Here is a 24,975-nt window from a genome sequence, read left to right on the forward strand (position 1 = left end):
TTACTATGTCCACTAAATTAGAACTATGTGTACAATAACAGTTTCTACTAGACCAACTCTGTGTGTACACTTAGTGTAACTCTAGGCCACGTTATTAACTAAGACCGTGTAGACTAAATTCATACAGGTTTTCTAAATGTGCAGCAATTGAAAGCATCCAAGCCCCCCAAGCCCTAGCACGTGTGTGTGTCTCTATTCACTCGCTGCAAGAGTTAAAAAAGTAAAACGGAATATAGACGAAAGAAATAATTTTTTGTTGAACTATCGCTCCACCATTTCAAGCATGTTAGAAACTGAACAGCATGCCGTTACCAGCATTACAGAGTAGGAAGGGGGGAAGGCTGGGTGCAGGAAACATGCAGATTGAGTTTGAAGTAAAGTTGGGAGCAGTCCGCTTTCAGTGTGAGTGGGTGCGGAGGGGCGCCACATCGATAGGGGCGACCGGACAACAAAATAGCGAAACAGGCTTTCTCATTTGTGGCCCGGTTCCAGACAAAAAGGCCACGCCATACAGACGACGAAACCTGATTGGTTCCCAGCGCTCACATGCCTCCTTTTCGAGCAAGGTCATATCGGGTCATTTCTGGTATCGGCATCTGATGACGACGACAAGGGCCCTGGGTCGCATAGGCGATTCTCCTTGAAACTTTTATATCCATAGTTTCTAGACACTTTCTACACACTTTGACCCTTTCCCAATAGGCCTGAACATTTAATTATTTTTTTTTTGCTTTTTTTTTTTACTCAGTTTCTTTGGAACTTTTTCTTATTTATACTTTTATTTTGTGTGTGATTGTGTGTGTCTGTGTGTGTGTGTCTGTGTTCCAAAATGTCCCTCCCCTTCTCTATAACTTTTCCTTATAATTTATTGCGTTTCGGTTTAGATACGAGCTTCACACTCTTTGATATTGAGTCATACGTTAATGTGGATAATGTGTTTCTAAAAACGCATGGAGCTTATCCTAGAAGTGATGTTCATACTTGAACTAATCACAGTAATCATATGCTCCTAGATAGTTTGGACTTTTATTTTTCACTTGATGTTCTTTAAAGCAATAGAAAACATATATATATATATATATAAAGATTAATTGATATGAAGAAATGTAGGAGCGATGTAATGGAACTTAAAGAAAACCTCAAGAAAAAGAAAACAGGAAGAATAAGAGACATTTTAAAATAGATAAAAGAAACAATGTGACGGATGTTTAATTAAAGAACCAATGTTGACAGCTAAATAAAATGTACTTTGTGCTTCTTAACAACTTAGAAATTTAATTCTATAGTGGTAGAATGCGAAAAATAAAAGCTACGTGTTTATTGCTGAGTAGTAAAGCGCTTGGCTTCCAGACCTAGGGGTCTCTGGTTCGAATCTCGGTGAAAGCTGGGATTTTAAATTTCGTGATTTTTTGGATGCTCCAGAGTCCACCCAAGTCTCATGTGTGCCTGACATTAGTCGAAGTGAGTTGAGTCGGTTGTTCGTTGTACTTGGCCACGTGATACCCTCGTTAACCCATTTAATTAGACCGTCGGTCACAGAAACAAATGACCTTTGCATCATTTACTTAATAGATCGTAAGGTCTAAACAGGGTAGGACCTAGTTACCTTAACCTAAAAATACATCGCTTCTTTATAAGTCCGAATTCGATACACCGAAGGGTCCATATATGAAAATTCCCCCATGTTTTTTTTTTTTTGTGTTTTGTTTTTTATATAGTGTTACATATTTTATTATAATCTTGGATTGTTTTCTGTCTGTCTGTTTGTCTGTTTTTTTTTTTTTTTCTCTTTTTAAAACCTTTCTTCCAAGTATATGTTCATTAAGACTTGGCAAAAGTTACTGACAAAAATCTCATAAAAAAAAATATAAACACATTCTTTGGTTGCATATTCACATTCTTTGTTTGTTTGTTTTGTTTTGTTAATGAGCCTTTTCCTCTGATCTGTAAGAAATCTTTCATCTAAAAGTATCGTGTATGTTGAGGCTATGCACTTCCTTCAAAGGCTGTGAGATCTACACCCTGTAAAACGTCAATGTTCCCTCACAACAAAGCTGAGAACCATCGGGCTATTTGTTTTTAAAAAAAAACAACACCACAGGATTTAGTCTTCCTTTACAGAATGACGCCCCCTCCCTCCTTCTCTGTTGTCTCTTGGCATCCATGTTACAACCTCTTTAGATAAAGAGCTTAGGATATTTTAGCAGAAAAGGGGAGGAGAACTCTTTCGATATTATCCCCATTCCACTCCCCCCCCCCCACACACACTTGTTCAGCTTGTTTAAAGAATGTCTAGCCGGGTCCACGTGGCGGTCAGTGGTGGGAGAAACGGTTCAATCAATTAGCTTTAGTCAGCCAGATGGAAAGAGCAAAAATATCTGTGTGTGTGTGTGTGTGTGGATTGATTGCCGAGAACAAAAATTGAACAAAGTCTTGATAAGGAAAACTGAATGTCTGAGTTGACTTTTTTCAAGTTGGTATTTGTTTCAAAAGATCCAATTCCTAGAAGTTTGTCTGCTTGCTAGTATTTCGTCTAAAATTACGTCGTAATGATAAACCTGTACTATATACATCAGATACGTGTTTATAGGGGCAGTTAACTCTTCATTTAAAAACAATAAACAAAGAGACATTATACTCTCAAAAAAAAAAAAAGAAACGCAGTTTCAGTATATGAGTCACTTTAAGGCGGTGATGATGACTTTGTGCTGATGTTAGTAGTATGTAGACTGTCGACACATGTAACTAGCCACTTGGTGGTCGCCTACAGAAATGGTGAACGATATTTGATGTTCAGCTTACGGATGCTGAAAGTTGTATCCATTTTGTGTTGGTCCGTAGACTGGCCAAAAATACTCATGGCTAGTTGATGTTCGCCCGTATCTGGCGAATGATTTAAAACAGTGATGCCCAGCGTAATTTGACCTGCGGGCCATTTTAATTTCCGATATTCATGTCGCGGGTCAAATTAAAGAAAAGATGCAAAAACGAAATGAAATTAACTGAAAATATTTTTATTAGAAACCCGTGAATCTAGTACTTTAATTAATAAGATATTTGAAGTTAATCTTTTTTTTTTTTTGATGCTCGATAAATAGCTTACTTTCTTTACTTAAAACATAAATCCACCAATCCTTAGGTGTAGTTTAACAATCTTTTTCTCGCGGCTCAAATCAAGAATGTCGCCATATTTGTTTCATAATGCCGTTAATGTTGTTGTCTTTTTTAAACAGCCACGCTTTCTTGGCTTATCATCATGTTTCACAGAAAAGTATATAAAGATCCGTTCACTTTTCCTGGTAGATTCTACAGCCAGAGTTCCATTTCATAAGTGCACAAATGCTAAAGGTCATCGTACCAATCTATCAGAGAAAAAGTGATATACATTTTTAGCGGCACCCGAAAGGGGAAAAGACGCTATTAGTTTTGTTGGCCTGTCTGTCCGTCCGTCCGTCCCGTTTAGATCTCAGAAACTAGAGGAGAAAATGAAAATCGGAAATCTTGATATTTTAGATCATTCAAAGTTCTGATGAAACGGCTACTTTTCCGAAAGTGAACCATCTAATTTTTTAAATTATATATGCAAGCAGATTTTTCAAAAATTACACCACTTTTCAATGAAAAACTTCAAAAAGTGGGGGTGGGACTTTTTTAAAAAAAGTTCATGGACTTCTTCATTAACAACACAAGCTTCATTCATAGATTCGCGCATTGGTACAAAAAAAAATTGCATCTAAAGTCACAATAGTAAAAGTGTCAAAGGATCATTATAAAATATATTTTCCATTTATTAACTAACTCATTGATAGAATACTGATTCAAATGTTGTTTTTAAAAAAGAATTTGTATACTAACTTCGTTTTAGTTATAAGTTTAAAAAATAGAGAACTACTTTTATAGCACGCAGTTTTGACGTATCCTCATTATAGGGGCCTACACTTGACAGTCTAAATTAGACTAAATAGAGCCCAGATCTAGATATATTTATAATATATATATATATATATTATAAATATATTGATAATTTGATCAGAATTTTTATTATTAAGGCAATAACTTATCTTCTGACAGTTTAGAGGTGCAGATTTATTTATTATGTAAACAATAGTATCACATTAAGAAATGAATAAGATACGAACAGCATAGTACACCATTACCCGGTAACAAAAGAACTACTATTCATGATCATAACATTGGCTTAGGTCTAGTAATTTAGAAGTTAAACGTGTAAATTCATACGAGTTCTAGTCAAGATATGGTAGATTCTATATCAAGATTCTATATCTAGTTCTAGACCTAGATTTAGATCTTGAATCTAGGTTTAGACCTAAAACTAATGTTAATACTTGATCTAGCTAAATCTATGTCTTGTTTGTATGACAAATGACAATGGAGATACTAATTTTTATTTGCGAGGGGAAAGTCTTGTTAAGACATTTGTACACAATTGTAGCTTAAAGTAGGTCGAGAATTTTTTTTTCGTGTTGCCGATTTATCTAATTTTGTAAGAAGAATAAATCTTTTTTAGTTTCTCTTTATTACATGTAACATGCTATTAATTTTGAATGCATGGATAAGGTTAATAATTATTATTTAAAAAAATATAAGTGTACTCTAAATGAATATATAGAGATGCTGTGGCTTAGGAATAAAGCACTTGGAACCAGAAGTCCCGTGTTCGAATCCTGGTGAAGACTTTAGGTGGACCACTTCGGGGGCCGATTTTGAGTTTGTGTTTCCACACAAACTGTCTTTGTAAACTTTTTCACTTTTTTTTTTTTTGGAAGGGGGATTTTCTATACTTTGTACTGACGTTTCTACGGGCCGGGTCTGGCTCGCGGGCCGTATTTTTGGCATCACTGATTTAAAAAGTCAGTAGACGTTCTAAGTTAGCCTTGCGAAAGATAAAAAGAAACCATTTGTTAGTTGGCCTTAGGCTGGCAAACGCAAGTCTTATGACCACAGACTGGTGAAAAGGCTGTTGTAGTTTTTGAAAGTCTGACTCTTCATTTGTTTATAAAATGATCGATCATGGAGAGTTGACTTTCTCTCCGTAGTTCAATGAGCTGGCCTTGAACATGCAGAAAGCATTTCATAATAAATATAAAAATCAGTCGCACACGTTTCTAGACTCTTATAACACACACTCAAACAGGTTAATAGTCAAAGATTATTAATATTATTATTACCCAATGCTGTCCGCATCTATAACACCAATATGTCAATATAGTGGAATCGTTTTGAAATCCAATGAGTTTATACGAGACAAGCTAAGCTTATCATGACGTATGCATACAAGCCTCGCAAAGGTTTTTAAAAAACTATTTAGCAATTAGTTCATATGCTCTATAAGTTTTAAGACTATCGAGCCATGTCTGCAGCTGATGTTATGATTAGTTGTCCTGGTCTTTGGAATGTATACATTTCAGGCGGTTTGAAATCACTTTTCTCCTGAAACGAAACGTCTCATCACTTCCAAGTCTGTAGTTTGTGTCTGCACTTCGTACGTCTGACTGCATCTTATCACCCGCCAGGTTATCTCTCCAATCATAATGCAGCTTTCTCGTGACACGCACTAATTAATCTGGGCTCCAGGTGAAGGTTTATTAACGAGGGAGAAAATCATTACTTGATACTATGGACATCGTGTCATCCCTGAGTCGAAACGAAGTAAGGGCGGGGTGGGGGGGATAGGTGGGGTGGGGGTGGAATAAGTATAGGCTAGACTTCGAGTGTCTCATACTTACTATATACCATGGTGTCCATTTTCAGTCCTAACTGACCATGGGCAGAGCTGTAGTTGCTAGTGTCAATTTTCTGTCTACAAAAGTTCTTTTCTTGAAAAAAAACCCACAATATCTTAGAAATTTCTTCGAAATAGTTTTTGTGAATGGAATAATAAGAGCATAGTGGACTGTAAAAAAAATTTGGATTTCATTGTCTTAGAGACGAACTGGTCAAAAAAAAAAATTAAGCCATAAACAATTTCCTCTTGCTATAGTCGTTAATGTCGAAAATGAGTTAATATGTGACAGCTCTATGAAAGGTCTCAAATTCGAATCGCACAAGAGGCTGGTCAACTCACTTCATGATTACTTATTGTTTAAAAAAAAAAAAAAAGGAAAGAAAGATTTTTGTTCTTTGTTTCAATGACATCCCCAAGTGCAAAGAATCCTGTTTGAAATGAGTGTACGACTGTAAGTGTCTACATGTTTCACTTCCTGTCATTGTTCATTTTTCTAAATTTCTTCTACAAAGTGATCAATGGGAATTTCACGATAAACTAAACAATGTCAAGGACGCCTTAGTAAACATCTCTGCTGCCAACTAAAAAAAAAAAGTTTGAGCTGTAATTTTAACACTAATCTAAATGCTTGGCAGTCGATCTTCGTATCAAATCTCCTTTATATTACTGCCCTTTTTAGTTGCCCATTTGTTTCTAAAGAAGGATTTAATCATGGGGTGAAAGTCTTCCATATTGAAATGACTTTGTGTTACAATCAGAGGAGCTGAGAAACGTGTGTTCTATAAGGCTAGAAACTGCACACAAATTAGTAAATATCTTTTAAAAAAAAAGACCTAGCTCATTAACACTTCCTTCTTTGTTGGACACCGGTTACACCTAAAAAAAGCTACCAGTTTATAGTTTTTCCGCCATGTATGAAACTCTCCTATAAACTTGCGTGGTTGTAGCCTCGACACTGCTGGGAGGTTGACTCTTGTGAGACCCTATTCACTCATGCGTATCTATCTTTAACCTTTCAAAAAACTCAGAGGTGTGTTTAATTGTGTTGTTTTTATCAAGCCTGTGCAGAAATGTAGACCACAAACCCATGCGACCTTCTCATGGCCCACTACACTGAGTTGGCTATTCATCACGGTAGCTCATAATATGCCTCCCAGTTATCTGATAAGCCAAAAGATTACTTTGCACATTTAAATCTGGATATAAAACGAACTATCCCTGTGGGAATTAGTTTTACAACAGTGCATAGCAGTACGTAATGCATTTCCATGAAGCTGCTATAGGAGTGGAGAGAAATAGAACTTTGGTTAAATAGGGCTAAACAGTGGCGTAGCTAGAGATTTGGAGACCGGGGGGGCTTGGCCTCTTTAGGGGCACCCTGAATTTTGACATGCGACATCATGACATAGATAATAGCGTAATATTTAATGTAAAAACAAATTTCGGACACTCATTAGGGGCCCCCCTCAAGTGGGGACCCTGGTGGATTTTCAAATTTGGTCTACCCCCCCCCCCACCCACACACACACCTTGGCTACGCCACTGCTAAACAAACAAGACCAGAGCCTCACCTTCAGAGGTGGACATCCACAAACGATATATTTTCTAGTGTTATTTGAGGTACCGGGAAGCAAGCCTAGGAGGGGGGGGGGGGGCGGGCGCAGTAGTTAAGCGCTGGGCTTCGGAAGCTGGGGTCTTGGGCTCGAATCTCGGTGAAGACTGGGCTTTTGAATTTCTGGATTTTTAGGGCGCCCTCTGAGTCCATTCAACTCTACTGGGCACCTGACTTTACTTGGGAAAAGGAAAGGCTCATTTACCGTTGGCCAAAGACACAAATGAACTTAACAACATCTGCCCAATAGATCGCAAGGTTTGAAAGCCATATCTATAAATCCTGAAGGATTAGCCTCCCTTGTTGGATATCAATCAGAATAATTAAATTACCAGTAATTAATTGACTAGTAGTCACTAATTGGTATTTTTTTAAATCGATTCCTGTCTTATCTATAAAAAGTTGAAAATTCCCCTTTTGACTTGATCCGACAATGGATCTGTGGGAAGTAACGTGTAGGCCTACAACTGTTTAAGAAGACAAGCCGACATATTTAACCATATCTGTGAATACTTAATTTCCCTTGTTGGTATCATACAAAATAATTAACAACCAGTAATGAATTGACCATGTTGGATAGTTATTTTTATTCATGTAGTATCTACACCAGTGATGCCCAGCCAAATTCGACCTGCTGGCCATTTTAATTTCCGACACTCGTGTCGCGGGCCACATTACCGAAAAGATAAAAAAAAAATGTTAAAAAGGAAATAAAATTAACCTGAATCTATTTTACTAGAAAAACTTAGATCAAGTACTTACATTGATTACCTGGATTTTTCATATCTTTTGTTTTTACCACCGACTCATTTCCTTGTTTCTATTTGGTAAATTGTCCCATAAATCTTACTGTCTAACAAGTTTAACAAGCCTTTCGTGTCTCAAACCAAGAATGCCGCCATATTTGTTTCATAATACCGTTATTTTTTTTTAACAGCCGCACTTTCTTTACAAAACAAATCTGTTGACTTATGTTCCACAAAAAAAAAAAAAGTAAAGGTCTCTATACTTTTCCTGGTAGATTCTACCTCCGCAGTCCCATTTCATAAACGTACACATAATAAAAAGTCACACGAATCCATCAGACTATAATTATAACGTAGGTAAGAACTAATTTTTAATCTTTTTCTTTTAAGGGGGAAGGGATTTTCTAAACTTTGTGCCGACGTTTCGGCGGGCCGGATGTAACCACCTCGCGGACCGGATCTGACCCTCGGGTCGTATTCTGGGCATATGGGCATCACTGTTCGACACCAGTGAAAATGTGTGCATGGTTTCAACCTGATCCCATAATGGGTGTGGAAGAAACGTGTTCAAACTTTTGTACCAGACAGAGTGAGTTGATAGAGACTCCAAGCTTTGTAAACAAAACAAAAAACAACAGAATGTGCAACATTTCTCTCTATGGAAAGTCTGTCTGGCTTGGCTGCTGGTTGAGTAAGTTAGTGTTTCCCAGAGCTAGGTAACACATCAGAGTTCTTCGCGTGGACATACGATCAAGAAAACATGGAGATTATAATAATGTTTTAAACCGAGAGAGTCTCATTTCGTTGGCTTCAGGTGCGACGGTAATAAATATAATAAGCAATAAACGAAATAGACAATGTCGCGAGAAAGTCGGTCTTCTCTAGCAGCATTGACTTTGTCTCATTGTATTACCGACAAGTGATAAAGAAACTAGAAAAAAAAAAAGAATTTAGATGTAGCTCAATGTCATTAGTCAGACTAGTTTAGACGTCCTTATCTTGTATTGTACCTGAGATATTAATCAATAAGATGAGACTTTGTAGAATGACACTTCATGCTTAGAGCGAGCTCATTCATGTTATCCTGATCTATCCAGCCATTAGCGGTCCTCATCAGTATGGGCCTCTGTCAGGCAATCTAGACAAACTCATCCAATAACATGATTTAAACCATCAATTTGATTTTTTTTAAAGTGTGTGTGTGTGTGTGTGTGGGTGTTGCTCGTTAGCTTTGGCATGTATGATGTGTGTGTGTACTAAACTATTTTGTTAGGTGTTAAGCCAGGATACTAATTACAATCGTAATAAAAATAATGACAATGTCTTCATTCCCGATTGATAAGGGATGAGTGCAGGTGTTTCAGAAGGCTACACAAACCTAGTTACAATTGGCAAATACAACAAAAAAATGACTAAGCTGTGAAGATATTGTTAAGTACAACTTTTTTTTAGCTGCTTCAGTCCTTCTATCAGAATTGGTATAGAGCATAGGGCACACATTTGTACAAATCGCCAAAAATTTTGTATTTATCAACTCCAACCATTAGCTCACAATTTCTTCCCAGCCAAAAAATACGTCAGAAGACACAGTTCAAAATGAAGTAAAAATTGACTCAGTTATTTCAAATACCAAAAAAATTCACTTGTTAGTAGAATTGAAAGAGCGTCATGGTAATAACGTAAATGTCTTGTGTTCAACCCCCTGTTGGCTTTTTTTTTTTAATTTTCAAGACAAAAACAAAAAAAAAACATTTGGTTTACTACGTGATTTGAACATAAATGTAACATTGATTTTTGTAAAATATATATTTCTGTTACTTGTTTGTTTGACATTGTTCAAAGATCTTTTCAACGGTACATGAAATAGAAGCCATTCTCTACTGTCTTTCAAATCACGATTAGCAACCGAAAGAAAGAAGAAGACGCAAAGGTTTACTTTTTTTTTCTTATAATACCTCTATCCAAGTCAGTACTTCATGGAGGTTGGGTGGACCCTGGACGCTTATCTCAAACACGTCTCTAACGCTCCATTGTTTTATAACATTAATTACTTATTGAGAGAAGAAAAATCACTATTACTTGTATAAAGGAGGTGTTGTCTTTTTTTAACAGTATTTTAAATGTTGTTTCTTTTTAAAACAATTTTATAGCTAATAAATATGAGAAGACTTAACTACTGGACCAATATCTTGTGGTGCATTGTATACCTAATGGGCCAAAACAGAATGAGTGCTTCCGAGGTTCTTGTTTTTTTTTTAAATATGTTATTTTCCTTGTTTCTAACTGTTGTGAATTCCTCTAAGTGTCATTTGTGATGATAATGCGATTTTATCCTAGTTTTATTGTTTGAGTTTCATCCTTTACTTTTACCCCTTTACGTGTTCGTGTGTGGCTAAATGGGGTAACGAGGTGTGAGTGATTTGATGTACACAAAGAATGAGAAACAATATCTGAAGGAGACGCCCCTAGCACTTCAACAAACAAAAGATGCAAGGCCACAGCGCTCGTTAAACGTCGACCTAAGTCTGAAAGGGGTACCTTTCTTTTACAAAGCTTTTATCAACTTTGTCTGTCAGTGTGGAATCTTGTACACGATAGTTCTCCCACTTCCCATTCTCGGATCAAGTTGAAACTTTGCACAATTATTCATTGTCGATGACAATACGTGAAACAATAAAAAAAATGTACCGATGAGCTAATCAATTAGTTGTAATTAATTACTTTTATTTTTTAATCGAAAACATTAGGGTTAGGGGAGATAAGCGGTTGTGTAGAGAATTACGTTCGTTAAAAAACTAAACTAGCAATAATCTATAAAAACCCTTTATTTTCATAAGCACTTGAATAGCTAAGTGGCTAGCACGTCGGCCTTCCATCACGTAGGCTTGACACCTCGAGTTCGAAATTCAGACTCGAGTATTTTTTTTAACATTTCTTATGGAAAGGCAGCACGGAAACCTTCTCTCAGATACAGCTCACACACACACACACGTTATTGGACCCTAGCGCACTGAGCATGCTAGAAACATGAAAGTTGGGCTAAACAAAAACAATTTAAAATATTTCTAATCGCACAAGTTCATTATTGTTAGTCTAGATCTATTAAAAACTAATGACATGATGGATTCCAAATACTACAACTCCACTCGGTATAATCTTTGTATTTAAAAATAGCATTATTATATTTTACTTGTTTAAATAGCCTAATTACAACTGCTTTGTTAGCGTTTGCATTTTAGATAATGTATTTGGTAATTTAGATATAATTAATATCACTGGTCTTAAAAAAAGTATTTGTTAAAAAGTTATTCCATTGATTAAACGTCCATGACTTCAGAGCCTCTGTTTGGTAAGCCTGGGCACTAGCCTAGTTTTTGATAAAGAGTTTTGACGGACAACTGACAAATGTCTTTGTTGCGACGCAAAACAAATCAATGCGTGAACTCTCGAACCAAATTGTTCTAGATTTGCACACGACTAGCCTGTACACATTGCGCAATCAAATACGTGTGTCCTTGACTTTGCATACGAAAATTAGTGCGGCTAATGAAGGTAGATATACACACTTCTCATTCTTCTCACATATCTAGGGATACCCTAAACTTTGGTGTTACAAGCCTTTTTCATTTCCCGCCTTTTTTTTCGGTCTTCGAGGCATATGAAGTTGGAGACTTTTGAAAATATCGCGCTATTTTAGATGTCTACGTCTGTACACGTAGTCTGTACTTCTGCTGACTAGACTATTACTTCAGTGCTCAGTCGACCAAGACGTTTTATCCTTCGTGTTTATTGTACTGTTGTTTTTTTAAAAAATATTTCGTAGATCTTCCACTATGATCCCTACACACGATCCTTATCTCCTTGCCAGCTATAATATAGTCTTTTTCAAGTGCGGAATTATACTCGTTAGGGCTTTTGTCTCTAGACTCGTTAGCAAGTTTGCTTCAAATTCGCGTGATAGCTCTTCAGGATTGAAGGCGGAGGGGGTTAAGGGGTAGGGAAGCGCATGAGGTACTGTTATAAGGTTGGAGGGGGGTAGTTTGTCACAGTTGTTAATTTTCTCAAGTCAGTGAACTCTAAAACGTGACTCGAGTTCTCATTCAGCACTTGATTTAACGTCTTCTCTTTACCTGTTTGCCTGTGTATTCACTCTACGGCTACTTGCAACGATTCCGTCACAGTTTTTAATGGACCTGTTAATTACCCGTTAAAAACGCTGCATGTTAATAAATTAAAAATAAAGGGGCAGGGTACGGCTCGGTGACTGACTACCATTGCCAGATTTTTGCCTGTCGTCACCAAATAAAACGTTCCTGCTTAGTTGACAAATAAATGTTTAGAATTGATAACAATCTCCTGCAATTTGTATCAACTATTTAACTCTACTTAGCCAGAGGAGTCATACTGGACTAGTAGGTTATATGTATAGATTTTTTATTTCTTCAAGAATCAAACCCTATGTTTTCCAATACGTTATCCGATATTGTTTGTACCAAATTGAAACAGTGAGACGACCAATAATTATATGTGAGGTAGTGTTAACCTGATGTTTTAAAATCAAGGAAAGAACAGGTCCTTACATTCCACTATGGACACTTTGAAACATGTTTTATTATACTCAACGTTGCTAGTTATATCTTGTTACCATCTGAAGGCTTTAATAATGTACAGTGATGGTCTGGTTAATTGCATTAGTTCAGGAGTAATTGCACACATACAACTACAATATAAATAGTACAATAAAAACAACACAAGATACTGAAATTTTACCATAGAATTAAAAGAATCACAGAAATGGAAATCAAATTGGAGCTCGTCTTTCCACCTAGAAAAAAAATGCTAATTATTTAAAAGGTTTTCTTTTTTATGAGTGGTTAATATTTGACATTAGTTTAGCAATCAAATATTTCTTAGTTGTGTTTGTGTTTGTTGTTTGTTGAACGATACGTCCGTCTTTCCTTTAGAAATAAATACCATTACGTTCTAGCTTAAACCTCCTGATTGATGTCGTGGGAAGGCAGGGTTCAAACTCGGGACAATCGCGACCACAGTTCGAAGCGCATACCCCGCTACCAGGGAGCCACACATGTATTGGTGAATGTGTGAAGTTGTGCCCTAGGTCTTATCTTGCCAGAGTTAGTCCTCCGAAAACAAGGGGGGGGGGAAGGCATAAAGGAAAAAGGGAAAGAAAGACTTGTTGACAAATCCTAAAGATGATTAAGATTTAGCTTTGCTAAGGGGACTGCGTTACGGCAGAGAGCCTTGAAGACTTCTAGCTGCCCAGTGCACCATAAAGGACCAATACAAACTAATAAACTAACCACCAAGTATAGTGAATACTATTAAACTAAGAGATTTAGAAAAATAAAAAGAGTTGAACATACATGTGACGTTCAGGAGTCATTCAACTGTAGCATGCAGTCAATAATAGTGTCCTGACTTTTGGATGACTTACCAGAAGTAAGCTACGAGGTCACCGTGCTTTATTCCCGCTAACTGGATCGAGACGACATAAAAGTTCCGACGCCCAATTGACATGGTGCCGCCCAATTCCAATCGAACTAACTCATTAAGGGAAAATAAAGAGACTCAACTTTAGGGTCAGGTTTAGGGTTACATGTACGTGACACTTAAAGGAGCTCTGGTATCAAACTTCAATTTGATTCAAAAGTTCAAATAGGGCATATTTTGTTAAAAAAAATTACTAAACGTATTTGCCTTGAGTGTGCTTCTTAAGTCACATTGCCTACTTTTAAGTCGTTTTATTTTGTGCTTTTATTTTCATATAAAGACCAGGCATTCATCTAATTTCCATGTGATGATCCATAGTCGCTTCGCGAGGCCATAATTAAAAAACAAAAAGACCAAATACAAATTAACAGACAGAAATGAACATCAAACAGGTAGTAATGTAATACAATTGGAAAGAGAAGTATTTTTTTAAAAATAAATAAACTGCATAGTAAGTCAAACTAATAAACTAGGCCATCACTTCTCCAATCGACAATGTGTTTAACTGAACGAGGTGTGGGTATTAATGCTGTGTTTGCACACACATCTTGCCCCATTCTTCACTATTTGTTGCCTTTATCTTTTCGATTATCATTTCTTAAAATGTAATAAATATCCGTTGCATTTATTTTCACGCAGCACACTCCTGTATTAATTAGCGTGTTGCTCCTTTAATGAGATAAAGTCTTTGTTTTCCTATTCACGCCTCTGCATGTGCAGGCGAACCAGTGGTGCTGACGTTTTCATTGCCTTGGTTGTCTCTAAGTGGTCTCTAGAATAGAGGATCAGGTACTAGTGGACCAGCAGAAAAAAACAGTTTTAGAAACGCCCCCTTACGTCTCGCCCAGATGCGTGTGTGTGTGTGTATTGTGGTGCCGTGTGGTTGAACATGCATGACAAAGGTGACAGGGTGTGTGTTGGTGCGTACATGTGACGTGATTCTTTGTATATGCAACTGTGCAGCGTTCGGGTGGGGAAAGGGGGGGGATGCGGGTGTAAGCCAGCTCTTGTAATTATCTGCCTGAGATGATGTTAGAAGGAAATACCTTCAATTAGTGTATAATTGGGAAGAAAATCGTCGGTAGAGGTGATCGCGGTGGTAGACATCCGTAGTTGGCAAGTCGATGTGACGACGTACGTGACATCACCACGGACAAACAGCAAACACATCGAGACAGTGTCAAGTCTGACGGAGAAGGCAGTCAATCGATTGACTTTGTACTAAGCCCCCTGCTATAATAACCTGACATTCAGACTTGGCAGCAGACATGCTAAATGTGCATTTAACTTACTTCTAGGACTACGTGATGATGAGGTCTGTACACATTATCATACAATTAGACACATTCACAACGTTCCACTGATTTGATGACACCTTTAACATTCAGTGCTTTGGAAATCTTGAGAGTATCTGATCTATTTTAGAGATCGTGGTGGCTGAGTGGTCAGGCGCTTGGCTTCCGAACCGAGAAGTCCCCGGGTTCGAATCTCGTTGAAGACCAGGATTTTGGAATTTTTAGGGCGCCCCGCAGTCCACTCAACTCTAATCGATACCTGTCTTAAGTTGGGGAGGGTAAAGGCGGTAGGTCTTTGTGCTGGCTACATGACACCCTCATTTAACCGTCGACCATCTGGGCAGTACATAACACGGTCTAAAAGAGTCCTATACTTTTATTTTTATCTGATCATTTTTGATGTAATTCTACAATAGGTTTTTAAGCATATATTTTTTTTTACCTTCACTATCACAGAAGCCAGACATTAAAAAAATTGGAATGTCTCCACAAAAACTGTAAAAGAGACACCTCTATCATTGTGTTTGTTAACGTAGTCTCGCCTTACTCCTAGCTAACGATCATGGATTGGCGTGAAGGGAAGTGTTGAGAATGGTAGACATTCTGAATGAGACACATTGAAAATGTGTTTACACGTCGTGAGTGGGACATTAAATGTTATAGAATGCAAGGCAATGAAGAATTCATTAAAAGTTCTTCCAAATGACCCTCTCCTTTCTAAAACGTGATAGAGATCAGAATTGATTAAGATAAGAATGTTTATTTTCCAGGATCTCTGCTGTTACCATCGCCGTGTGCTGGCTATATTTTGTTTCAAACCGATAGCTGATCTTACATTAAGTTGTAGATTGCCATCCATATTTGTTTCACCGCTGTGATTTGATCAAGAATCGATGATTGATCGACATTGGCGACTTGATAAGTAGATAACTCCGATAGTGAGCCAAATGTCGACATATACATCTTCACAATCCCGCTAAATTAATTATTTGGACAAGCAATGGACTACATAATATATTCGTTTACATTGAACGGACATATGATGCCGCTACGAGTAATGATAACAATTTTGTTTGGCCCAGAAGATGAATAATCTAGTCCTAAATAGTAAAATACAAAAGTAATGAGATACTTTAAGGGAGGCATTTTAATAACATCAATTTTTTTTTATATCTTGAGATTATTGTTGTTTCTAATAAACACATCATCATACATCTTCTTTTTTGAAGTAACGTCTGTATTTTATAAGATAAACGACTAAACTATTGACGAATAAGATAGAAGTGCCCTTTTTTGTGATAATGTTTTTTTTTATCCTTACCATATTTGTGCGATTACTTTTGTTGATATTCAGTGATATTAGTATATATCTAACCAATTCAAATTAAATTTCGAATTCAGACAAAAGATTATGTAAAGGGGAAGAATGCTCTTAAATCTATATCTACCAATAATGTACAATGTACAAGTTATTTTCCTTATTCAATATCAAACAAAATAATAACAAATAATTAATTGACTAATTGAGTATTTTTGTTTATTGATTGATGTTTTGTTAGGCACAATAAATAATTGTTTAATTATGCTTGAGGAAGATACGTTTTTACACTTATTTAAGGGGACTAAACCCAACAAATTTAGCCATCTATGTGAATACTGAGGGATTAGTTTTTCTTGTTGGTATTAAACAAAATAATTAATTACCTGTAAATTTGACTAATTGGTTACATTTTTTAAAATGGATTCATGTCTTGTCAATGCTGATTAATAATTTTTCAAGGTTTCAACTTGATCCGAGATTGGGTGTGGGAGAAATAACGTGTACACACTTTTTACCAGACAAACAGAGTGAGTTGACATAAGCTTTGTTATAAATGACACCGTATTGAACTACTATAATGTATTTCTTATCCATTTCGATTTAATACTTCAGATATGTTTTTATATTCAGTGATATTGGCTTATATATCTGATCAAATACAATGTCAGATCTATTCCTAATATATAGAACCAGTGTAGTTTTGCCCGTTACTGTTCCCCCGTGAAATCAATAGGTGACTTTATAGTAGTCCTAGATCTAACACATGAGCCAGCTCGTTTGAAGAAATCACAGAACACGAGCCTAATACAAAGTTGAAGAATTGAATTGCAGACATTGAAGTTTTGAAAAGAATTGCCACAATCCACTATTCTGATGTTGCGACGCAAATAAATGGAATAATATATGCCCGAATTTTTACATCTGCCCCTAATTGATATGTCCTGCTCTAAATTGAACTTTAAAAAAATTTAGGAAAAAAAAACAAAACTCTGAATGAAAATCTTTATTTAGATTTTAGAGCCCCTAATTTATTTTGGTTATTTTAACCTTTGCAGGAGTAAATCACCGCCTTACAGGATGGTACTGCAACAAGTGACGCTTTTTAATACGTAACAATCTTGTATGTTTATTTCAAAATGTCACCTTACCTTATGTATACGTCTCCTACTGGAATAACACTGGTACTGCTGCTTAATTATCGTACTGTGTATCTGTCTATATATTCCTTATAATGTTCACATTTAACTATTTAAAAAAGAACATACGCTCTAGATTCTGCATGCCTATAGTCTGTTTTATTTATTTTCCCTCAGAAAGCAACAAGTTCAAACTTGCGTGGAATTGGTAGACACATATTAAGGTAAGCAATACTCTTCAATCTGTTCACCTTAATCCTATTTTCGTCTCATTCTTTCGTTTATTAGTAGATTTCATTTTTTTTTCAGCCCTGTTTTTATCTTTGTCTAACTAGTTTTAGTTTCGCTATCTTCAACCAAGTTATCTTTATAATATATATATATATATATATATATATATATATATATATATATATATATATATATATATATATATATATATATATATATATATATATATATATATATATATATATATATATATATATATATATATATATATAAATGTATGTATGTACTAGCCGGATATGACCCGTGGCCTGCGGGACTTTGCTTACTGATCAAGTGGATTGGATTTAGAACTGTCAAACATGGCGAATGTTTCCTTGACATTTTTTTAAAATTTTACCACGAAAATAACAGTAGAGTGTGATAATGGGTTAACCCGTTCAGCCGACACATTCATATCAAATATAAATTTAATGTGAAAACTGGTTTACCCGATTTGTTTAAAAAGTTTCTTTAATAGAGATAAATTTAGGTATTTATTTTTATATTTAAGGACCTCCGGTTGTGACAAGGACATTAAACATACGCTAAGGTCTCCCCTTGATCTAAGGAACATTTATGCCAAGTTTTATCAAGATTGGGCAAACGGTTTTGATCTATATGCGGGAAATACAAACATAAATATATACATACATACTCCTTACATTCTACTTTATAAATTAGATAGTCTTTATATATATATATATCACTTGTTAGGTTAGGTTATATATATATTCGTGTTTTTTTTTTTCGTTCCCCTTAATGACCAATGGATTGTTGGAGTCCTTCACTCTTCCTCTCCTAATTAACGATACCATCGTTGATTTGACACCATTAAATGAAATTAATTTTTGGTTTTATAAACTTGAATTTGTGTTCTATAAAAAGAGCATGCATTCTCCTATGATTCTATACCAAAAGTAACGTTTTCTGATTACAATCAGAAATGTTGAGGTTTCATCATAACAGGGTAGAATGTACAAATATGAAAAATGAACAATTATGTCAGAACGTGGAAAATAATTCCGGAGGTAAAGAGTTAAAAACCTTCAATGCCCTACGAAGTATCTTCAACGTTCTGGCACAGAGGCACATTGACCAGCTCTGGTTCAGTGTCGACGTTGATCCAGTGGATAAAGGAACACATTAGGCTGATCCTGTAGACCGGAGGCTAGAAAATCCAAAATGAAAGAGATTTTTAGTCATCCAGAGAGTTGAAACTGGACCCCCAGTGTCAGGGTTAGAATGACCAATTAGCTAGTCTGGCGGTAATGAACTCCATATGACAGACTGAGTCTGAGCCTCCAAGTTTTACATTTCACCGATCAATGTTTGTTTGCCTGCCTCTGGTCTGGTGGTTGAAGGTTCTCGCATAGTCTCAACCGTGTTCTAGAGTCTTGTCACACAGCGTTTGGTAAAAAACAACAACCAAATTGAATTCGTTGCCAAGTTGTTATTTAACACAACAGTCTCGGGTATTCAAAGTTATAGCATCATTTTTCATGATCATGAGTGTTTGTGGCACCAGATCTACATCTAAAATTACTACAATGTAATAACCGCACATAACACCAGTCTATACAAGAAATACGACTCTGCTACACTTCACTAATATCTTGGAATTAACCAGAACGCTACAGCCAACCATAAAAAATAACCAAACTACTCAACAGCAAATTGTCTGGCAGGAATGACATCACTGCAATAAATAGCTGGACCGTCCCAGTACTCCTTTACACTTTAGGTGTCATAAAATGGAGTGGCACTGACCTACATGATTAGGACACGCTCACAAAAAAAAAAAAGGTCAACAAAATTTCGCTGCCTTCACTCCAAGTCTTCCACCATACGGTTATATCTGCCTTCACTCCAAGTCTTCCACCATACGGTTATATCTGCCTTCACTCCAAGTCTTCCACCATACGGTTATATCTGCCTACACTCCAAGTCTTCCACCATACGGTTATATCTGCCTTCACTCCAAGTCTTCCACCATACGGTTATATCTGCCTTCACTCCAAGTCTTCCACCATACGGTTATATCTGCCTTCACTCCAAGTCTTCCACCATACGGTTATATCTGCCTTCACTCCAAGTCTTCTACCATACGGTTATATCTGCCTTCACTCCAAGTCTTCCACCATACGGTTATATCTGCCTTCACTCCAAGTCTTCCACCATACGGTTATATCTGCCTTCACTCCAAGTCTTCCACCATACGGTTATATCTGCCTTCACTCCAAGTCTTCTACCATACGGTTATATCTGCCTTCACTCCAAGTCTTCCACCATACGGTTATATCTGCCTTCACTCCAAGTCTTCCACCATACGGTTATATCTGCCTTCACTCCAAGTCTTCTACCATACGGTTATATCTGCCTTCACTCCAAGTCTTCCACCATACGGTTATATCTGCCTTCACTCCAAGTCTTCCACCATACGGTTATATCTGCCTTCACTCCAAGTCTTCCACCATACGGTTATATCTGCCTACACTCCAAGTCTTCCACCATACGGTTATATCTGCCTTCACTCCAAGTCTTCCACCATACGGTTATATCTGCCTTCACTCCAAGTCTTCCACCATACGGTTATATCTGCCTACACTCCAAGTCTTCCACCATAAGGTTATATCTTCCTTCACTCCAAGTTTTACACCATACGGTTATATCTGCCTACACTCCAAGTCTTCCACCATAAGGTTATATTTGCCTAGGAAGGATGGAGGCTGTAGACTGCAAATTGTGTGAGATGCAAGTCTAAAAAAAAAGATTAAAGGTCCACGCCTCTAGCGATGAACTTCTTCCTTGGAAAATACGACTCTGAGATTCGCCAATGGTATGATAAAACACTCCACAAAAAAATTCCCTGCTCTATTACACGGTGACACCCCGACAAGTTTGTTTCCTTGGCATGGCTCAAAGCAGGTCATCTCTACCCTGAAACAGAAGGCTTTATCACAGCAATACAGGAGCGAGTTATTAGGACTTAGAATTATGAAAACATATACTTAAACTCGATGCTGTTGGGAAATACCTAAAGTGCAGAAACCGGGTGAGTCCATTGAAGACATCATGGCAAGAAGTTCAGCATTATCAGAATCTGCCTACTTGAGTAGCTATAACCCTGTAGCCAAATGAATACATCAGCACCTGGCTCTGACATATAATTTAAAGAAAGATACGCCCACTTGATACAAATACTCGCCACAGGAGGTGCTCGAGTCAACCGATTACCTATTATACTGGGATAGACCTATTTTGACTGACAAGACGGTGGATTCCAATCGCCCAGATTTACTGTTTATCAACAAAAATGAAAAATCGGCAACAATTATTGACATCGCCATACCACTATCCCACAATATGAGGAACAATGCTCTGGCATTGCCAGAGATGGAAAATTAATATACTTCCATAATAATAGTAATGGCAATGTCTTCGATTCCGAAGAGTAAGGATGAGTGCAGTGTTTACATGACTAAGTAAACCCAGTTGTGACCTGCATGTTTTGTTATTTTGTTTCCCCATGAGGGATAAGTGTCCTACATCTGTCCAATGGTAAAATGGTGCTTTTATACTGTCCACACCAGCCTCTAGCAGAAAGGTTGTCTTGCCATCGTATATGTCCATTATGGATCAAAGGCAGGAATCTCAGCAAATTAATTGACGGCTGTGTAAGCTCCTGCTCGGTGTCTGCGTGAAGGGTTTGAGAAACATTGTAAGGCATCCAGCCTGCGCTAGTTTAAAAAAAAAAAAGTGTAATGGGGATTCTGCAGACCAAGACCACTCGTTAGGCCAAATATTGACCACAGTGGTTTAGTAGTCTGAGGCGGCAAAGGACAGCAGATGGCCGTAGATTTTACCTTGACGTCTCCTAGATTGGCTTTTTACATGGAGCCCATGCCGCTTGTCGGTTGTGAATAGAATTTCTTACAACTTCATCGCTAAAAATCGATAAATAAAATAAACACAACACTAAGTGTAGTTTTAGAAGACTAGTACTAAAGAACAATATGCTGGTTAGGGTTAGGGTTCCTGCCGTTCTTTGGGAGGTGTGGGCTAACAGGAAATAATGTTCATCTCTGAACCACACACAAAATAATATTTTGTTAATAACATTATTAGTAGCAATAATTGTAGGAGAAAGAGAGGCGGAGAGAGAGAGAGAGAGAGAGAGAGAGAGAGAGAGAGAGAGAGGGGGGGGAGATAGAGAGGAGAGAAAGATGAAATAAAAAAAAGGAATGAGAGAAAGAAGGAGATTTAAAGATAAAAAGAAAAAGAATGTGTGAGTGTTAGACCCGCTATTAACCTTTTAACCGCCGACAAGAGCTGGGAGAATGCAGGCGTTCCGTTGGGAAAGAGTTAATCTAGTTTGGTAGATTAGATTCTAGACCGGACACGTGTCGTGCTAACATGAGTTCGGCCGGCCGTGAGTGGGTAGTTACCCTGTCATTAAGACCTTGTTCCCGGCTAGTGACCAGAGTCCTTTATTTACTGCCTTCCTCTGTCTGATTGACTTGAGAATTGAGTCATCTGCTCTGTCCTGTACATAATCTCTGGGGGATGTACACAAGGTAGACAAATCCAATGTAGTGTAGATCCAACTCGGAGTTATTGTTCTTTGTATAGACTTCACACGTTGGGGGAAAAAAAAAAGGGGGGGGGGGAGAACAATACGGACGATCTCTTCTCGCCTTCATACTCTGCGCGTATGGACAAAAAGGGTGGAGGGGCGTGGGCGTACTATGGTGTAGAATTTAGACTATTTACTCAATTAATTAATACCAGCCCACCCGATTTAGTGACGGCGGGTGGTTGGGCGACGTACACAATTATATATACAGAGAAGATTACTTCTTCTCCTCCCCCCCCCCTTTTTTTTCTGAGCCGCGCTCTCTGTCGCGCGAAAGTTACGTGGGGTAACTCTAGTCCGACTTGCAGAAGTAAAAGAGTTATACTTCCATGACTTTTTCATCGAGGGTTAGAGAGTCGTCGTGCGTGCGTCTTGTCCCGCGTGGTTGGGCGACGTAGAGAATTATAAATACAGATTTTAAAATGCATATGTGACCTATTGATTTGATTTTCTTTGATGATTGCTTAACCATTTCATTTATTCCAATTTGAATTTCAGTGGCGTACACCCTGTCAAATTATCAATTAAATGTTTATATATTTTAAAAAATACTGTTTATTTAAAATAATATAGAGCTAAATACTTAATGATTCGAAATCATGACAATTCAATAAACAATCTCATCAAACCAGTACCCGCACACATTTATTCAGGGGCGTAGCTAGGAATTTTATAACGTCTGGGGGAGGGGGGCTTGGTGTCTTTGGGGTCCCCTGCATTTTGCATAATATTTAATGTTAATATAAAAACACTCATTTGGGGGCCCCCCTTAAGTGGAGGCCAGGGAGATTTTCAAATTCTACCCCCTGCCCCCCTAGCTTCGCCACTGCATTTATTTTTAAATGTAGTCAGAAATAATTTCCAATGACAAGAACATAGGCTACAAGCAATACGGGGGTTCTCTCTCAACTGTTCCACACGAGCAGCATTAGTGAGAGATTGTTCATTTACTTTCCACTTTGATTTCGCACACGTTTGAGGACCCCCAAGAACTCGGCCAGTTTTAGTGTTTTACATTCACGATGTAGGAGACAAGCGTTTTTTGTTAGGTGCGTTCATTGTTTATACCCGGACAGTGGAGATATCTAGCTCCCCGTTTTTAGAATACCTCTATTCAAGTCGCTGCTTCCTGGAGGAACCAAGGACGATGATTTCAAAAACTGCTTTAAGGATTTTCCTAGAAATTTTACAGTTGATTTATGTTGGCAAGCAAAGAATTATTAGTTCGGTGGCAACATTGGGAAAACTCTAGTTTGACCGTTATAATTTTTCAAAGTAAAAAAAAAAAATGTAAATTTCGCTAGAGATAAATCTAGGTCTAGATCCTACATCGATTTTGAAAGGACTATCGCGTTCGGGAATTTCCGAATGTAAGTCTTTATTGATTCAAGATTTCAAAAACTGCTTTAAGGATTTTCCTAGAAATTTTACAGTTGATTTATGTTGGCAAGCAAAGAATTATTAGTTCGGTGGCAACATTGGGAAAACTCTAGTTTGACCGTTATAATTTTTCAAAGTAAAAAAAAAAAATGTAAATTTCGCTAGAGATAAATCTAGGTCTAGATCCTACATCGATTTTGAAAGGACTATCGCGTTCGGGAATTTCCGAATGTAAGTCTTTATTGATTCAAGAGTTTAATAAATTAATGTTCATGTGTCAATCTTGTCATGCATGTTAATCAGTGACTTAAGCTCTGCTAATCTTTAATTTTCCTAGCTGATTCAGGCAACCCATTCCTTTCTCTAAGGGCACTAGGGAGGGAGTACTTGTATCAATCTGTCCTAGAATATTGAATACAACATCTGCATCTATCTTAGTGTCTTTCAGGGTACTTTATTTTTTTACAGATGTAATTTTGGTTCAGTGTTTTATGTATTTTTGCTACTTTACTTTTATCTTATTCTCCCCTGAAGTGTCTCTTAATTTAGTGATTTTTCTAATGCTGTTACTCTGATTAAAGTGAATGTTCGTTTGATGTACATCTCACTGCTCTATTTTGCGTTTGTCCTAGTTTCTTTATACTTTCATGAGTTAAATGTTCTTTACAGGATGCACATTTCTACATTGCCCTAATAAGTTGTTGTTGTTGTTTTTTTTTTAAAGAAGCCTCAGAATTTGCGATATTCTTTTTTAGGTTTATCCCAAACAAATTCCTACCATCAGACAATTTTATGTAAGAAAAAATAAATATTAATATTTTAAGATTTATTTCTGGTATATGTCTACTTCCATACAACAGAGTGTTTATGTGTAGTGTATACAAAATAGCTGTAAAGTGGGCACAATTTCTCTCTGCTTTAAAGTGTCTTTATCTCTCTCTCTCTCTCTATATATATATATATATATATATATATATCTGACTATCGCTCATAAAAAAGAAAACCCTTTCATCCAATATTTGAGATCGGTGATATTAAATATAACTAACTAAATGATTATAATGGTTTTCTGTTCCGTGGCTGAAATAGACTTTAGATGACCTATGATCTACATGTGAAAAATAAACTTAGGTACCATTCGCATTATATATCACATGCACTTGTACATCGATAAATTGTCTTCAAAACCAACAAAACTTGTTTTGAGTCGTGTACATAAGTCTTGAGTGTTTAAAAAAATCAAAGTTTAAACCCAAGTACTGAAATTTAGTTACTGTTTTAGTTAAAACTCATTTACGAAATCTCATTTATTGTTTTAAATACAA

At 36.9% G+C, this 24,975-nt stretch overlaps 1 protein-coding gene across 1 annotated transcript in view; it reads left to right on the plus strand.

The window, feature by feature from the left end:
- Positions 1-24,975, plus strand: part of LOC106055813 (muscleblind-like protein 2a) — a 293,711-nt gene that overhangs the window by 42,156 nt on the left and 226,580 nt on the right. The window contains exon 2 of the mRNA XM_056012958.1: positions 17,545-17,591. The gene's annotated coding sequence lies outside the window, so the exon portion shown is untranslated. The remainder of the gene's footprint in view (positions 1-17,544; positions 17,592-24,975) is intronic.

The sequence above is a fragment of the Biomphalaria glabrata genome, chromosome 15 (assembly GCF_947242115.1).
Source record: "Biomphalaria glabrata chromosome 15, xgBioGlab47.1, whole genome shotgun sequence".
NCBI classification, from domain to species: Eukaryota; Metazoa; Mollusca; class Gastropoda; family Planorbidae; genus Biomphalaria; species Biomphalaria glabrata.